At 44.6% G+C, this 17053-nt stretch overlaps 1 protein-coding gene across 1 annotated transcript in view; it reads left to right on the top strand.

The window, feature by feature from the left end:
- Window positions 1–4826: 4826 nt before the first annotated feature.
- Window positions 4827–17053, top strand: part of CREB5 (cAMP responsive element binding protein 5) — a 287271-nt gene continuing 275044 nt past the window's right edge. The window contains exon 1 of the mRNA XM_054991606.1: window positions 4827–4907. The gene's annotated coding sequence lies outside the window, so the exon portion shown is untranslated. The remainder of the gene's footprint in view (window positions 4908–17053) is intronic.

Raw genomic sequence — 17053 nt, 5'->3', positions numbered from 1 at the left:
GAATCAAATGTGCCTGTACAAAATTTAGGAATATCAAAAAACAGGATGATTCCTAAGCCTTGTACCAAGTAAATCAGGACTCCAAATTCTGAAATTCAGAAACAGTCTTCATTTATTTAAGGGCCCCTGTGCCTTTAAAAGCTGCATGACAGACAGCAAAGTTAACAGGTTCCTACTACTGCACCTCCGTTTTGTGTACTTCTCATCTTATGTTCCAGTCCATCATGCTTTTCTGAGAAACATGGGAATCAATGATGGGCAAAATAGAAAAGAGTCCAGTAGTACCTTTAAGACTAACCAACTTTACTGTAGCATAAGCTTTCGAGAACCACAGTTCTCTTCGTCAGATGATGGGCAAAACACACATACAAACACACATACAAAGTCACTTGATTGGGGATACAGAGGCCAAATGCAGAAGCTAATTTCTAATCTGGAACCCTTTCAAATATCCTCCTGCTAGATGGTGGACATTATATAGGGATGGAATCCATGCAGGGGGATGGATTCCAGTAGGGGGAGACATTTCTGGATGGAACTTTCTGGTGGTTTCTAGGGTTGCCAGATGGCCTCCCCCTCACCAAAAAAACCCAGACAGAGGCTCTGGCACTCACCCAACTTTTCTCTTTCACATGTGTGTTCCCGACTCCAGCAAGATGACATCACTTCTGCAAGTGACGTCATCTCTGGTAGCTGGGCCGGCCACTTCCCCAGCATGCGGGAGGGCAAGCAAGCAGACTGGCTGGCCACTTCCCCAGCAAGCGGCAGGCTGGCTGGGCTGGAAGCAAGGGGGAGGAGGTGGATGTGATGCAGGAGGTTGGGTGAGCCCACCGGGTACTCCCAAGGAGTGCTTCAAGCAGGGTGGAGACAGAGGCGGTGCAAGAAGGCCTAAAGGTGCTGCTGCCAGTTCCTGCCTGCCAGCAGCCAGCCAATCCCCCCCCCAACAAAAATACTACTAATGATATGTTGTTATCCACCCTGAGCCCACTCATGGGGAGGGCGGAATACAAATTTGAAATAAATAAATAAATACTAGACATTCATATTTCTGGTATTTTAACTGCATTTCTCACAGACAGTCCAATAAAAAACTGGACTGTCCAAGGGAAAACTGGACACCTGGTAAACCTAGTGTTTTCTTGACCTGTTGCATAAACAAATGGAGTCCTCCCCACTTCCATGTACACCTTGAGATCTAGTGCCTCATATTACTTTGGACTGCAACCTATCCTCCCCCTTCATTCCAAAAGGGAATGTATCCTGCCCCCCCCCCCTTAATTCCAAAGGGGAATTTTCAGGAATTTGTTCATGGCTTAGATTCTGGAACTTTACAAAGTAAAGGATCCACAGCTAGGCCATAGCATTTCCTTGCCCACTCCCAATAGGGCTCCCAGGCCAAACCAACAGAATCAAATGGACCTCTGTGTAGTTCCAGATGGCCCTTTGAGTTTAACTCACTGCAGTCCTGTCCTGTTCATTCTCCTGCAAGATTGGAAGAATTTACACAGCTCAGCTTAAGGTTCTTCTGGATCCTGACGTTGATGGAAGGTTTTAAAGTGGAGAACTTTCTGCTTCTCTACACAATTCCCTTAGCCAGAATATGTAGGAGACCCTGGGCAGCAGGAACTCTTGGAGCTGCAGCAAGAAACTCCAATTGACGGGACCAAACCATGTATGTGGTGGAACAGCCATGTTAGTGGACAAAGGAAACCTGCTGGACAAAGGAAATACGGCAGGCAAGGAGGGAAAACACCCACGGAAGCACAAAGCAAACATACAAATGGACAAAGGAAATACAGCAGTTGCAAAACAGCAAGCCTTCCTCTGCCACCGGGCTGGTAGCTACAGAGAAAGAGAGCATAGAGATCCAGGCTGTGGAGTTGTGGGGGATACTCGGACAGAGGGATAGGATCCAAATCATGATCATCATGGAAACTTCAAAACTAGTCTCTGCTTCCCCCCCCCCTCCATAATCTGAACACTGCATTTAGGAAAAAAGAGGAGGGGCACCTTGAGATGGGACTGTGACATAGCAGGGCAATTTCTATTAGATCTTACTTCTGCTGAAAGAAATTTGCAGACCACATTAACTGAACCTTTTGATAAATAAGTGCAATGCCTGGAATTCACAGTATTAAATAGTGCAATAATTACAGAAGAGAGAGAGGGCAGTCAAAGTCACAGCCAGGGTTTAGAATGGTCAAGTATCTCCCAGGCCCCAGGAGGGATCAGCACTGATCACTGGCTGCTACAGCATGAAGTCCTTGGTAGGAGGGGGGGCTTTAAACAAGGGCATGTATTGCTGCTTCCCAGTAGGCACCCCCCAAGCTGGAAATGGAAGGCCAACCTGGAAACTCCTGTACCAGTGAGGCTTGAAAGAGTATTAAGGGGTCACTAGTTGCAGTTCAGAGAAAAAAGGATGAGGGGGTGGAAGTCATTTTGCCCAGCCCCCACCCCCGGATGGTCTTAGAGACAGGACAAGTTCTTTGGCTACTGGACAGCTGGTGCTACATCTTGGGTTGGGATCTCAACTGCACCATTTCATTGTGTGATTACAAAGATCCACAAACAGCACTCTCTTTACAGCCCCCCCTCTCCATTTTCTCTCCAACCACCTGCAAACTCAAAATCCTCTACTCTGTACAGCTAGCACCCCCATTGTCTCCAGAAGCTGCCTACTGCCAATTTAATGGTGATTTCATGAGTTAGGAGAACTCGCTACCATATGAGTAATAGTTCCCTATCAAACATATTAACTTCCTAAATCACAGGGGGCTGCACTGTGCCCCCCTCCTCAAATTGATGCCATAAATGAAAAGGAGGTATGCTGTTTTCCTTCCAGAGCCGTGGCATCTCTGTGGAGTTCTGTAGCCATGTGCCAAGAGCATTCACAGTTGGTACAAAACCCAGCAGAGCAGAGCGAGCTGAAGAGGCTGCTAACTGTTCAGAAACAGTTAGAATACGGGATAGTAAATAGGGGGCAACCAAGACAGAGATGGAGTCACCGGAAGCAATTGATGACTGAACCTAAAACAGACCACAGAGGATGGAACAAAGTATCTTTAAGAGCTACTGAAGAATGGAAAGAGGAGGCTGGGCAAATTCCGGCCCCCCAGCCCTCCAAGTGGCCTTCTGCCAATTTCTTCTGAGGCAGATCCCACCCCTTCTGTATTCTTTAGTCTCTGTGAGGTTCTGAGGGCAGAACATGGTTTAAGGGATAGCGAGCATCTTTGGGCACCACAGCCCTTCTCCTCACCTCTCCCTGTCAAGCTCTGCTTTCTCTCACAAGCCCTTCTGAAGTCTGGCCTGTAAACGTACGTCGTCTGCTTCGCCCTGAACAGGATCAGCCTGTCGTTGTGCTTTCTTTTCTTCTTATAACTTGAATTTTACAGACTTCATCATTGTTGCCTACAGGAAGGCAGGTCACGGTGCCAATTTTTTTTACACGTACACAACTGAGGCTGAAAAGAGACTTGCCTGAGGCCGCAGCAGAGGATGGTCTTCATCCCAGATGCCCCCAATTCTAGCTTTCTATCTAGAGGACTGGGGGACAGCAGCACAGAAAAGCAGTCACGCCAAATCACGCACTCACAGGCATGGACTTTCTCACCACAGCCACAGAGGGAGCTGCTGGCCTACAGTCATGACTCAATGCCACTCCTGTCAGCCAAACATTACTTTGCCCCCAAGAATTCTTGTTTCCAAGCTTGCTTTTTAAACACATAAATTCATACAGTTTAAAAGCAAGCCAGACATTCATACCATGTAAGAAACAGGCGGGATTTTTTTTTAAAAAAATTCTCTCATGAGTTCTACAAAGAGCCAATTTGAAGTCTGAATCACCACATACTGAGACCTATAAAAATGGCCACTTGACGCAGAGTGGGCCTTGCACCCTGTGGAAAGTGAGGCAAGGACTCTGAATGCCCTCCAATGGATTCCTGCCATCCGAGCACACCCAGCAGAAAGAAAGAGCCCGTGACGCTCGGCTGATCACAGTGAGGTCCCATCAGTCAAGAATCAAATGGTTCTCTGGGGGGAAACGAGGAGGCAGAGCTGCTGTTGGAGACCTTCACCTGGTAGTCAGTTTCTGAAAAGAGGACCCCGTGTGCGTGCGTGCGTGTGTGTGAGAGAGTGATGATCAGAAGTCACACCCTCTGCATAGAAAGCCTTGTGCCTTCTGTCGGTGCTTAGAGATGTGCAACGGTAAGAAATACACTTTGTGCATGGCCAGAGAGGCGCTTTTCTCCTTGGGAAGAAGCCCAGTCCCGGCATCTTCTGGGCTCAGGTTCATTCCTGGCGACCCCGTTCTCAGATAGTGGGAAAATACACTTTGTGCATGGTCAGAGAGGCGCTTTTCTCCCTGGGAAAAAGCCCAGCGCCGCACCTTCTGTGCTCCGGGTCTTTCCTGGCGCCCCCCTTCTCAAGTGTGACTCATCGCAGTTGTACGGACTGGAAGCCCCCCTCCGCCCCCCAGGCTGGGGCAGCAGCCTCCCTTGCCGCCCGAGGCGGGGACGGTCCCTTCGCAGCTTCCTTCCCGCGACTCTTGGATCCGGAGATTTTTTCCAAGCTGACTCACCGACCCAAGCGCAGCGCCCTGTCATCCCCTGCGCGGCAAGCTGTTGCTTGCGCCTCCTCGGCGTGCCAGCCCTCCTCCCGGCGCGGCCTCTGGTTGGCGGGGGGCGGCGGGGCGGAGCCCGCCCAGGACACGCCCCCCGCGCCTCGCCCGGCCCACTGCTCCGCTCTCCAGAGCAGGGACCGCAATGATTTAGAAGTTCAGGAATCCCACGTGACGTCACGGAGGGTGATGTAATGCTTCTCTAAATAGAACGTATTGTAACCTTCTCTCAGTCCAACGTGGTTCCTTCAGCCGGGCTGCTGGTCCCGTCCCTTCCTACACTTGTTGGGTAAGTCCCTCCGAAGCCTGAATTGGCTTTTTGCGAAGCTCAACTTTCCAGCGCGCCTCTGAAAAGTTTGCGTTTGCAGCGGATCCCGCTGCGGTTGGGTTGATTCCCCCTCCCTTGGGCTGCTTAACGCGCGTGTGAAATTAACGCAACGGAGACCGGAGGGCAAAAGAAACCCCAAAGTAGGGAAGAAGGGAAGGGGGAGGATCGCCGTAAGACTGTAAACAGAGCGCTGCCTTTACATTCTGTCGCTCCGCTTAGGATTCCCCGCGGACTGTTGCAAGTTGCTGGGTCTGACTTTTGCTTGGGGAATTCAGCGGGGCAGGCGGAAAGTGTGTGCGGGGCGGACTGGGAAGGTGTCGCGGGGATGCGTCGGGGCGCGCGCCTTTATCTCTTGGCCCCGCGCGCAGCGGCGAGATGTTGCCTGGGGCCGTGAGCTGGGGGCGGGCAATGAAGTAACTGCGGCGGGGGCTTCGGCAGTCGCGGGAAGCTGCGGAGCGCCTCTGCGACCCCTTTGCCGCGAGGCGGGGGAAAGAAAGTTTGCAAGGTGCCGGCGCGGGAGGCAGCGAAAGCCCTAGCCGGGCTGTCAGGGCTCCACGCCGCTCACCGCGGAGTCAAATCCCCCTCCCCCGAGCCAGACGCCTCCACGTCCCTGGGCAAGCCCTGCCTCCCAGTCCCGGCGCTCGCTTTCTCGCGGAGAGCGGCGCGCTCTGCCCACGCTCAGAAACACTCTCTCTCAATGCATTGGAAAGAGGGTCCGAGGCAATGGGGCGGAGGAGAGAGAACCAGCCCCGGGACCTTTGCCCTCTGCCTTCGCTGGCTCCCCGGTGCCGTGATCTCACCAGGGCTGCAGTGGAGCGGGTGGCTGAGCCTGGCGGCCAGCAAGTGACCACCTGGATATGGGCACCTTGCGGGGGATACTGGCCAGGCTGGTTCGGTTTCCCATCTGCCGGGATTTCATCGTTCGGCGGGATTTTCTCCCTCTGCTTCTTGGGCGCTTTCGCCGCCTTCGGAGAGCTCCAACTTTGGCACTCCGCCGCCTAGAGAAGAGCGAAGTTTCTCGCCCGCAGACTTGCTCGGGGAAACTCGACGAGGCACCGGCCCTCCCCCACCCTTCTATCTCCAGTCCTCGCAGGGTCCCCTGTTGTTTGAAGAGCTCCGCGTTCTGCATGTGTGTATATTTGGTTGTTAGGTGGCTGCATCGCTATGTTGCCCCCCCCAGTCGCCCCCGCCCTATCTGACATATCTCTGGGAGCCGGAGCCTGGATCGCGGGCCATTACGTCATGCTGCAGGCCGTGAGTGTGTGATTTAAGAGCCGGCGAGAGCGGGGGCTGTCGTGGGGGGCTCCGAAATGCTGATCAGGCATCGCTACCTGCTTGCAAGTCTACCCCCTGTTCTCCTCAGCCCCACTGGTAGGATAGCAACATTTCAGGTCCCCCCGCTCCACTCCTTCTGGCCCCGGCTAAGTTTTCTCCTTCCAGTTGCAAAGGGGTGTCAGGAAGATACCCGCCAGGCGAAACTTTGGTCCCCCACCTCATTTACCGCGGGCATGGGGAGTGGGCACCAGGGTTAAAGCAGCAGCAAAGAGAGAGGGAACACCCCCCCTCCCCGTTTAACCAGGTAGCAGGTAAGTCCCTTTAAAGACTCCGCAGGACAAGAAGTTTCGCTCCTGAATTCGGTTTCGTTTGGGGGGAAAGGCAAAAAGCGACCGAGGGAGAGGTTATTCCCTCGTTGCCAGACAAAGGGTTCAGGTGGGCAGCCGAGTTGGTCTGCAGCAGAAGAGCAAGATCCGGTCCAGCAGCACCTAAAGGTCCGGCGAGATTCCCAGGGCATTAGAGTTAGAGAAAAGGTGGAGAGGCAGGTGGGAGGTCTCGACCCCGCATATGCTGCACTGGGAGATCGGTGATATATTGACTGCGCTAGGGAAGGGGGCTTGTCTGCGCCGGCACTGGCGCCCCGATCCATTTTGCCTGGGGCCGGTTCGAGAATCGAGGTGGAACTCCTTGGGGCAGCGTGTCCGTGATCTTCCCAAAAAACTTTCTTCCCTGTTCTGAAGAAGGGAGCTTTGCCTCTGGAAGGCTCAACCCCGGGGAATCTAGTGGGTTTCTAAGGTGCCCCTGGTCTCAGATCCTGCAGTTCTACTACGGACCAGCCCGGCTGCCACCTGAAACCGTCTTTTGGTAAGAAGCCGGTGAGCGCCCGAGGCGTCAGCCCGTGTAGTTCTACGCGTAAAAGGCGACCCAACGCAATTAGCGAACGCGTCGCCTCTGACCCGCCTGGGAAGAGTTTGCCCAAGTTCTGCAGGCTGGGCTTTGGCATCTGTTACTTTTGAGGAATCGTCAATCAGAACTTTCAACATCTGGGGTGGAATTGGGCTGTGGAATTGGGACTTCTTGTCCCTGTGCAGGTTGGGGGGGGGGAAGCCCCCAAGAAAAGTGTGATTAATTATCAGCGATAAGTGATTAGTGTCTTTATTCAAACTGTTACCTTTGACCAGAAGCACGTATCAGAGGATTAAGAGGCTCTTTTAGATAAATGCTCATTAGTGGAAGGGGGAAATCTAAGATAATAGGCAGGCGCACAGAGACAACTTTCTAGGAAAATTGTTCCTGTCTTTGGAATAATAAGCCCCGTTCACAGAAAGGCGCTTTAATTTAAAAGTCGCTTTTATCTTGTAAATCAAAGTTTGGTGGCGAAGTCCACGGGGCTATTATAGCCTAGATTTTCCCATATCCACGGGATGCAGATTATCCCGGTAGTGATAATTTCTTTTTCATTTAAGGAAACAATGGGGATCTTGAAAGCAACCCAAGTCGCCAAGTGTTAAAAGTCCAAGGAGCTGACCGTGTCCCCTTCGCAGGGAGCATGGGAGGCCAGCTGTCAGTTAACTAGATGGCGCACTCCAGTCCTGGAGGTGGAGAGCGTGGGGTTGTGAATGAACTCAACGGGTAGCAGCTTGTTCTGTGTCCTTCAACACTTACCACAAAGTTGATTCTGTCCTGGGTTTGACGCTAGACGGTTCTGTACATTTTTAAGTCACATTTTCCATGTCATTTAATCAAGTAAGTTAAAGGCTACTGGAAAAATTAGTCTCACCACTAAAAGAAATAGAGGGAGGGAGAGAGGATGGTGGGTGGCAAGTTCTACAACTGGAGTGCCTGATTTAAAAGAACTGGTTGTAACATTAGATGTATTCAGTTGGTGTATCGAGCAGAGCAGCCTGCATTCCAGTATCTCATAGAATCCAAAAGATTCTCTGATTGGCTTTTACTGTTGGAAAAAGGAAGGGTAGAAGAGTCTGATCATTAGGAAAGAAAAGTTGATTAAAATGCAGTAACTTGTCCTTCATCATGGTAAGACCTTTGCTTTTATTTTTCTGTTATTCTCAGCTCATTTTATATATATTTTACATACCTGAATTGTAGAGAACAAGTACATAATACTTGCTCCTCTTTGTAAGGTGCTCATGATTTTGTTAACACATTTCTATTTGTAAACGTGCATGTTGATTCTTAGATCACATTTCACTGGGATGAAAGAAAGGCCAGCAAGTCAACTGAACCTGTTGCAAATAACAGAAATTGTCAGTCGTTTGAAACAAAATTAATGACGCTTTGTTAGAAATAAGCAGGTTGAGTTTTATTCAACAAGTGATTTTTTTTTATATATAGAATGAGTTTGGAAGAACAATGGGAAGGCATCATCATGTCATCAAGGAAATACAAAATTAAAACAGTGGCATATCTTAAATTATCTTTGTAAAAAAAATTCTGTGTCCTAAAAGGAATTTATTAACACAAACTGTGTCAATCCAGCAAAAACTGGTGTTACCTATTTGGAATAGGGGGGAAAGAGAAGGTGGACAAAAGTAAACATAATTAAGATAGCAGAGAGAATAAGATAAAGTAGGTTGCTGAAACTTCAGTGAACCATGTGATCCTAGAGTTACACCTTTCTAAGATCATTTACTTCAATGGACTTAAAATGATGTAAGTCTGTTTAGGATTATACTGTACATCATTTGAGAAATTCCTGCATACATTTGTGGTACAGGCATTTATGGGGAGAGGTCATTAAGAATCATTGGAGTCTCTTGACCACTTGAAACTGCTTGAGGGTGGTTCATACCTTTCAAAAGCGTCTTTTGTAACATTGTGCCTTTGACTTTACAAACTTTCTTCATGGGAATAACATGCAGCCCATGTGTAAACAATCAGACTTATGTGTATTGCAAGCTATGAAGCATCCATGAATGTAAGCGTCAACAGTCTCTGTATGTGCGATCGCTGTAGAAGTGCCTTTTTTCTGCCTAGAAAGATTGTAATGTTTGAAACAGCTCTCAGCATTTGTTTAACTGCCTCTTCACTTCCCATAGTTTCAGAGTGTACCTCCAAAATGTGTACTTGAAGCCAGGATTGGCTGCAGCTTGCTACCAGATCTATGTTCAGGGCAATCATACCATCGCTGCTGTGTAATTCATGAAACATCCCTTACTTGGATGGCAGAAAGCTATAAATTAACTCCTATTATTAGCAAATTTAAATTATTATTAGCATTATTAGCTAATAATTATTAGCTAATTTATATTTATTTTGCAGCTTGGCTTAGGTAAAACCAAGCAACAGCTCAAGTCTAACAGTATCCTATTGTGCCCCTTGATTTAATGACAACATAGTTCAACGTAATCGAGAAACGGAGTGACTGTGATTAAGAGGCCTCATAATCATCATCATTATTGTCATGTTCTGGGTAGTCAGACTATTTTTCCTTAAAATGAAAAGGAAGTAATATTTTTTTAACCAGTGAATGTGTAGTTTTTCTAATTAATCACCAGAATGTTTTGGTGAAGGCCTTGTCAGCCAACAGACCATCTCTGGTGTGATCTGTCCTTATGGTAATTTCTAGTCTGGGCTGATATATTTTCTACCATGGACTGTCTGTCTGATGAAAGAGCCAATCCATTCTGAGTTATTTCATAATTTTTAAGTTCTCTCCAAGTTTCTTTTGTCCAAGCACTTAATTCATAACTGTCCAATCATATATTTAAATAAGTTAATGATTATCTTCAATGAAGGACAGTAGAACTTGGTTTTAATTGTTATTTAGATACATAAAAATGTATTTCAGTAGAAGGCATGCTTTTTTACAAAAGCAACAAAAGCCTACAGGCAGCTGAATCTGCCTTCCCGCCCCCCCCCCCCCCCCCGCCCATTATTCCATGTATATGGAATGATTCTCTTCTGGATTGTATTTTAGGATATGCGCTGTCTTCCCACGATAAGATTTTTTTAAAAAAACAGTTAGAAAGTGAATTAAATTTAGTGAAAGCTTTAAAAACATTATTTATATTCACATGCTTGCTAGTTCAGCCCAGTCACAGATTATTCTCCAATCTCATATATAAATTAAGGTTCTCCACCTGTAGATTTAAGCGTACGGATCTCAAGCCACAGTTATCTTATGAAGAGCTGCTGTCCTGAATTGCACTCCCATGCAAAATTAGAGTGCTTAAATGACAATGAAATCAGAAACTCTGGTCTAGTAGATGTAGCACATTATGGAATTCTGTTTTCTGAAAGATGCAATTCTTGGCTGTTGTATGGAGTGCCGCATCATTGCTCCAGAAGCTAACCCAAGAAACAGGGCAACCATTTTAAAAATAAATAACTAGAATTTTTTTTCTTCCAGTATCTTTTTAACCTCTTGCTTAATTTTTTTTGTTTATTTAAATTATATTTTTTTCTTCCAATGTGTTTTGATCATCTTTTTTAAAAAAATGCTGCAAGCTACATCAGGTCCCTTTGAGGAGAAAAGTGGGAAATAAACATTTTAAGTAAAATAAGTTGTTAGAAAGCTTAATCATTATGTCTTAATTTTGTAAGATGCAAATAATAATAAAGTAGATGTGATACTATGAGGCATAATTGTAGGGGATTATGTGCAGATGCTAAGCACACATCTGTAACTTTTCCTGCATGCCCTTCATTTTACTTGGAAATAGTTGACTGAAAAGTAGTTTCTTTCTGGTTGAAGAGGTTTAGGATTACTGCCTTATATACTGATGGTGCTAGTCATTAGCAGTAGAATCCTAAACAGAGATCCCCTTCTGAACCCTTTGACTTTAACAGACTTAGAATGATGTACACTAGACCCTCACCAATCACTGATTTGTGATTTGCGATTTCACTTATTCACAGCCCGCAGTCCAATTATAGGCTGTACTCTCCAGCCTGTTTTGCTCTTGCTATGCATGTTCTTAAATTTTGCAAGAAATGTTGGTTGTTACACTGCTGGGAGATAACAGACCCCCTGGTTTTAAGTATTCTCAGATTTCACCATTCATGATCATCCCAGGAATGAATCCCCTGCAAATTGTGAGGCTTCTTCTGTAACTCTGTTTAGTATTGCACTTTAAAGCGCTGTTTTTCTGGGTATGTATCTGGATTCCTTACAGTATAATCCTTGAAAAATTATTCCACTCTAAACTCATTAATTTCAATGCATAGGATCATACTGCTAGTCAGTTATCAGAACTTTAAGAGGCAATATTCTGGTTTACTTTAAGTATTAGCTATCTTGAAAAGAAATGGAAAATGCATCTTTAATTTTTTTTTTCAATTAAGCTTCCTGATAAGGTACATTGCAAAATAGACTATTAATAATCACTGTAATGAAATATACCAGCTAAAAATAAAAATGATTATATGATGTGGGCTCATTTGTGCAGTAGTTTTGCAGTTGTTTGTGCACTGCATATTTATTACTTGCTTAATGGTTTTTAAAGATTGACTGAGTAAATCTCCAAACTTAAATTGTTATGCCACTTATCTATATTCCTTAATATTAGCTGCTTAACGGATGCTAACCTTATATTGAATTTTTATGGTGAAACATCTGTTGCTGAGATATATTCAAGTTAGAGGCATCCACCACCTTTTGAATAGCAGCAGATCTTATACTTCTAGAGAAGTTCTTTTTCTTCATTAAACATTGAATTTCCAGTTTTAGTGTGCAATTTTTGGTCTCCCAACAGAAACTTCAATGGAACATAAGCATGTATGGGATTATCCAAAGCTTTGTCCTTTCCTCTGAGATGGTGTACTGTTAATACGAGATTTTCTAAGGTTTTTGTGGTGTGTTTTCAGGAGTTTCAGAGTAAAATATTTAAAGCTTGCTACAATTTCCTGTGCTTATATTATGCTTTAATTCTTGTTTCTCTCTTCTGCTTTGAAATTCTAAGAAGTCAATCCTCCAAAGTCTTTTTAAATAAACATTTTAGATAGTTACACTTCAGTGTTTTATTTTAATTTTGACAGAACTTCGGTGATTCTGGTTATCAGAATCTGCTGCCATTGTGTCATCACATTAGGGCCACATTAGGGCCAAAGACTGTTCACATTACTCTATGCATCTACCAGGATTTGCATTTCTCAGACAACACCCATACTCTGTGTCACATGGCAAGCAGTTACCATATGGGCTTTACTGTTCAAAAAACCAGGAGCCCTCTGAGAATGAGCAATCCCTTTGATGCACCTAAAATAGCTCTCTAGATTGTCGACCAGCAATACAGTATTTTACTTCCTCCACAGCAAATGCATTCTTGCGAACAAATAGGAAAGAAATAGGATAATTTAGCTAGAAAGCCATCCTGAACTGGTTTCCAAGCATTCTTAGTTGACACAGTTAGCTCTGTTCAGATAATATATTTGAGGTGGTAATGTATTTGAAGTGAGTGGTAGAAATTGTAATTATGCCCAGTCTCCTTGCAATCTTCACATATTCATAACAACTGTCAAAATTCTATGCAAGTATGGCCTGTATCTGACGAAGGGAGCTTTGACTCTTGAAAGTTCATATCTGGAAATCTAGTCAGTCTTTCAGGTGTTACTGGACCTGAATCTTGCTGTTCTACTGCACACCAACATGGCTTCCCACCTGAAATGAGACAGTTGCTGTGAATCTGTACCCTGCTTTTAAGTAGCCCTATTTAAAAGTTACAGTCACAAAAGTACAATTCATGTACCATGCATATATATGCATCGAGTAATTCTCATGTTACATTCAACTCATGCACGGCAGATACCACCCTGCATTTACCCAGGTTCTGGTCTCTGGTTTCAATTGAAAAGTGAATGCATGTTGGCTCTTTCTCATGGACAGATACATACATGCAAATTAATATGCATTTTTGGTAACAGATGAACAGTAGATCATATGTTCAAAAACTCTGCAAGTGTAGTTTGTGCTCATAGACTTTTTTCAGAAGTCAGATGCATATGGGGTGTGGCCAGGGCTGATTGTCTCCCCCCCCCCCCGACACATACACACTCAGTCACCATCTGAACAGGCTAATATAACAATTAAGAATCAGACATTTGCCACTCACAGTGAGGGATCATTTCCCCCAGGGCTGTAGCTAGCCTTCCCTATCAAGTGGTGGGCAACAATATTTCCAGGAGCCCCCTAGCCAGTTTGCCATTTGGTACAGAGCAATAATGTCATGAGAGGGGAGGATCCATACCTCAGGCTGAGGAAGCTAACCATTCCTTCCTGAAGTTACACCTTAAATCCTTAGGTATTTTGCTGTGCTCACAGTCATAGCAGCTAATGGGGATTTTTTTAATAAGAGATTTTCCTATTCTAAAAATAAGCATCAAGTCTTTAAATGAAAAAAACCCCCTGCATTTAAATGAAAAAAACTGCATTTTCTTTTTATAAAGGTGAGGCAGACCAGTGCTCCAGGTAGGGTGAAGCGGCATCCACTGTGCCCATACCAGTATAAGCCTGTCACCTCCCCTTCCATTATATGCTTATAGCTGAAGTAAGCATTCCAATCCATGTTAGTGATTATGAAGAGAGAAGAACAGGGTGGCAGTTAGTCGGGAGTCTAGTGCAGAGTGCATGTGGGTGAGCTTGCATATGTTAGGCAAGAGTGAAACGGCAGTAGTTTCTGATTGCTCAGAGCCCGGGTTACTCAACTCTCATGGCTACAAATATTCACTGTATAGCCTCTCTAGAATATGGAAAACAAATAGCTCTTTTTATATTTATTTATTGATATGCCAATTTTGGCCCATCAGACTCCCCCTCTTCCAAGGCAGCAATGTGGAATGAACTTTTTGTAGTAATGTTTGTTTGACTTAGACATCTTTTATTTGTGACTGCGCTTCTAAATGTCTAATTTCCATTTGTTTTGAACAACTCAAAGGCCTTTTGGACTATGCATACAGAAGCCAAAAATTACAACCTTATCGTTGCTGAGCCATGCAAATACAGCGTTACGGGGTGTTTTCGCAGGCAAAAATGCTGGGACGAGTGTTTAGAATTAGGGATACTTTTTTTAAAAATCAGGTAGGCCTTGGGTCCGCTTTCTTCTGACATCTGGTTGGCTTCTACTACCTATAGATGTTTGGATTTTTCAACCATTGGAGATGGACTGTAGCTTCAATTTTTATACATGTATCCTTAAGAGTGGCATTGATCACAGAGAGCATTTCTGTTTGCGCTCACTTTTTTTCTTAGGCAGGCATTTCACTTCAGTTTCTTATAGTCCTGAATACCTCCTGTTCATAGTTATTGAGCCCCTACAATTGGAAACTGACGGTACAGGCAGCATCAGGGATCTACCGTTTAATATTCTAACCTTAAACTTGTAAAATGTGCACTTAAATTTTATGGTTAACGTACTGGCCAAGTGCTGTAATAATAAATTACTACTTACTACTACTAACCTTAAACTTAATTATTTGGGGAAATCATGTTGGAAGTGACTTTCTCAGCAGTAAAAATACACTCTGTCAAATTATTCAGTACTTGTGACTTGGTATCACATTGTTAGCTACAAATGTTCTACAACTGACAATATTCACAAGTGCTCTGAAGTTCAGTTGACTAAATGTGGGAATCGTGGCCTAGCCATTTCTAGATTATTTCACTTCCTGCCCAGTGAGTGACTGTGAGGGGAAACCCTATAGTGGTGGCAAGTTAATTGATGTTAAACATTCAAGGAGACTCTGTAGTTTAAGAATTGGAAGAGTGGGGTTAGGGTATGCTCCATGGCATGGCTATTAAAACTCAGTTTAAGCCATTATTTGGAATAAAGACATTCCAAGACACTTTTTGTGAGGAAAATGTAGCAAATGCAATGAACAAGTGCCTGAGCATCAGTTTACTGAATACTTGTCAATGTTAGAATTTTAAATATATCTTATCCAGACAATTATTGCCTTATTTTGCATATCAAATGATATAACAGCTCTGGCTTGGGAAATTCCTGAACATTTTGGGGCGGTTCTAGGGGAGGGAAGAGTTTTGGGAGGGTGGGAGTTTAGCTGGGATGTGATGCCCGGCAAGTCTGGAGATCAGTTGTAATTCCAGGAGAACTCCAAGCCTCATCTGATGGTGGTTTATCTTAACTCCACGGCTGAATCTATGAAGGAGTCTCTAATTTGTCCCTTCCACCCTGTTTCCCTGATCTAAACCTCCCCTCTTTTTAACTCCTGCAGGCTTAGTGGCAGATGTGTGTGTGTTACAATTTAGATAGAGAACACAGGATGATGTGGAAGGATGAAATCCCATGGTGCCACTTGTCCAATCAATTTAGCAGCCTCACATGGCTGCTTTCAATCCCTTCCCCCAATCCCTGCCACTGTGTTATCCCAATTGTTGATCTTCTTGTTATCTGGTTGGCCCTGATTCAGACCAGGTGTTCTGAGGCTAAAATCTAGCTGTCAACAGTGCAGCTAGTTGTGAATTTCAAGCCCTTGTTCACATCGTAAAGTGCTTATTGAACTTTGCATAACTGTATTTTAAACAACGGGTGTGATTCAGATTAAGGAGAAGCATATTTATATTCAGTGGATTTCAGTGAGAGAATTATGCACGTGATTGCCTTTACCCGAATCATGCCCATGTTTATAGACTGGCAGGAAAAAAATTATGTTGCAACCACTGTCACCTCTTGTTTTGAATCCCATTGGCCTCATTCCACTGAGGGATCATATCAGTATATCTAATCTGAAACAAAGATCCTTAACATTGGGCTGGGATCCAAAGAACAGTAAAACTCGTCTTGGGAACTGAAAGGGGATTTGAACTTGTTGTTCTCAGACAGCAAGTTCACTCATTTTGTGCCAGGCAAACTTCTCTTGAAACTCACCTTCAGTTTCAAAAGCACTTTATGCGATGTTATGGGGAGCCAGCTGTTCAGATGAAACAACTCAAAAGTTCTCTAACACAAGCCTTTTGAACAAGCTTGACATGGGCATCCTAATTGTAGTATGTACCCTTCTGGTTTGCTAAATATAATGCTAAATATACATGCTAAATATAATGAGATCTCACCATTTGTGAATTGATTTCCTATAAAAAGTCAGTTTTCCTAATGCAAAGCCTTGCTGAAATCCCATTAACATTAGTGGGACAGAAGTCTATGTCCATGACCAATGATTTGTTGTAGCTGAACATTGGAACTATGAACCATCTAGACTGTAAGAATTTGAAGAAATTTTTCCAGTAGTACTTAAACATTCATATAGTGCAGTGAGTGTTCAAGGCACTTTATGTGCTTTTTACCTGCATTCACATATGGCAAATTTCTTTTGAAAGTCATTTTACAGTTGCAAGGCATTTTGGCTACCCCAAGGGCAGATTGGGAGAGGAAAATGGCACTGGAAAAGCGCTCCGCCCTGGCTCCCAAAGGAAGGAGGGAGAAGGAAGTTACCCATCCACCTAGTGGGCCAGGTGCCAACACCTCCCCTTTGCTGTGCAAGGCTCAGGCAGACCAGGTGCCACCTCCCACCCTAGTCTAGCCCAGCGGAAGGAGGAAGGGCTATCACTAAGAAAAGTCCCAGTGACCAAAATAGCCAGTCACCACGGATTCTTTGAAATATATTTATTAAATCAATAAATATAACTCAGCAGTAACAATATAAAGCTGGCCGTTATAATTATCCTTTTATTGGCAGTTTGCTCAGGGTCACTCAGTTAACATATTATTGAGATGAAGATTTGACCTAGAGACTTCCTGGATCATCAGAGTACTGCAAACTATCTCATTGCTAACTAACATATGAGTACTGCTAAGAAACTAGATTTGCTGCAATCCTAAGAACACTTTCCTGGAAGTAAACCCCACTGAATGGAC

Source organism: Eublepharis macularius, chromosome 11 (assembly GCF_028583425.1).
Source record: "Eublepharis macularius isolate TG4126 chromosome 11, MPM_Emac_v1.0, whole genome shotgun sequence".
Taxonomy (NCBI): domain Eukaryota; kingdom Metazoa; phylum Chordata; class Lepidosauria; order Squamata; family Eublepharidae; genus Eublepharis; species Eublepharis macularius.
Note: the sequence above shows the minus strand (reverse complement) of the source record. Positions and strands in the feature narration are given on the sequence as shown.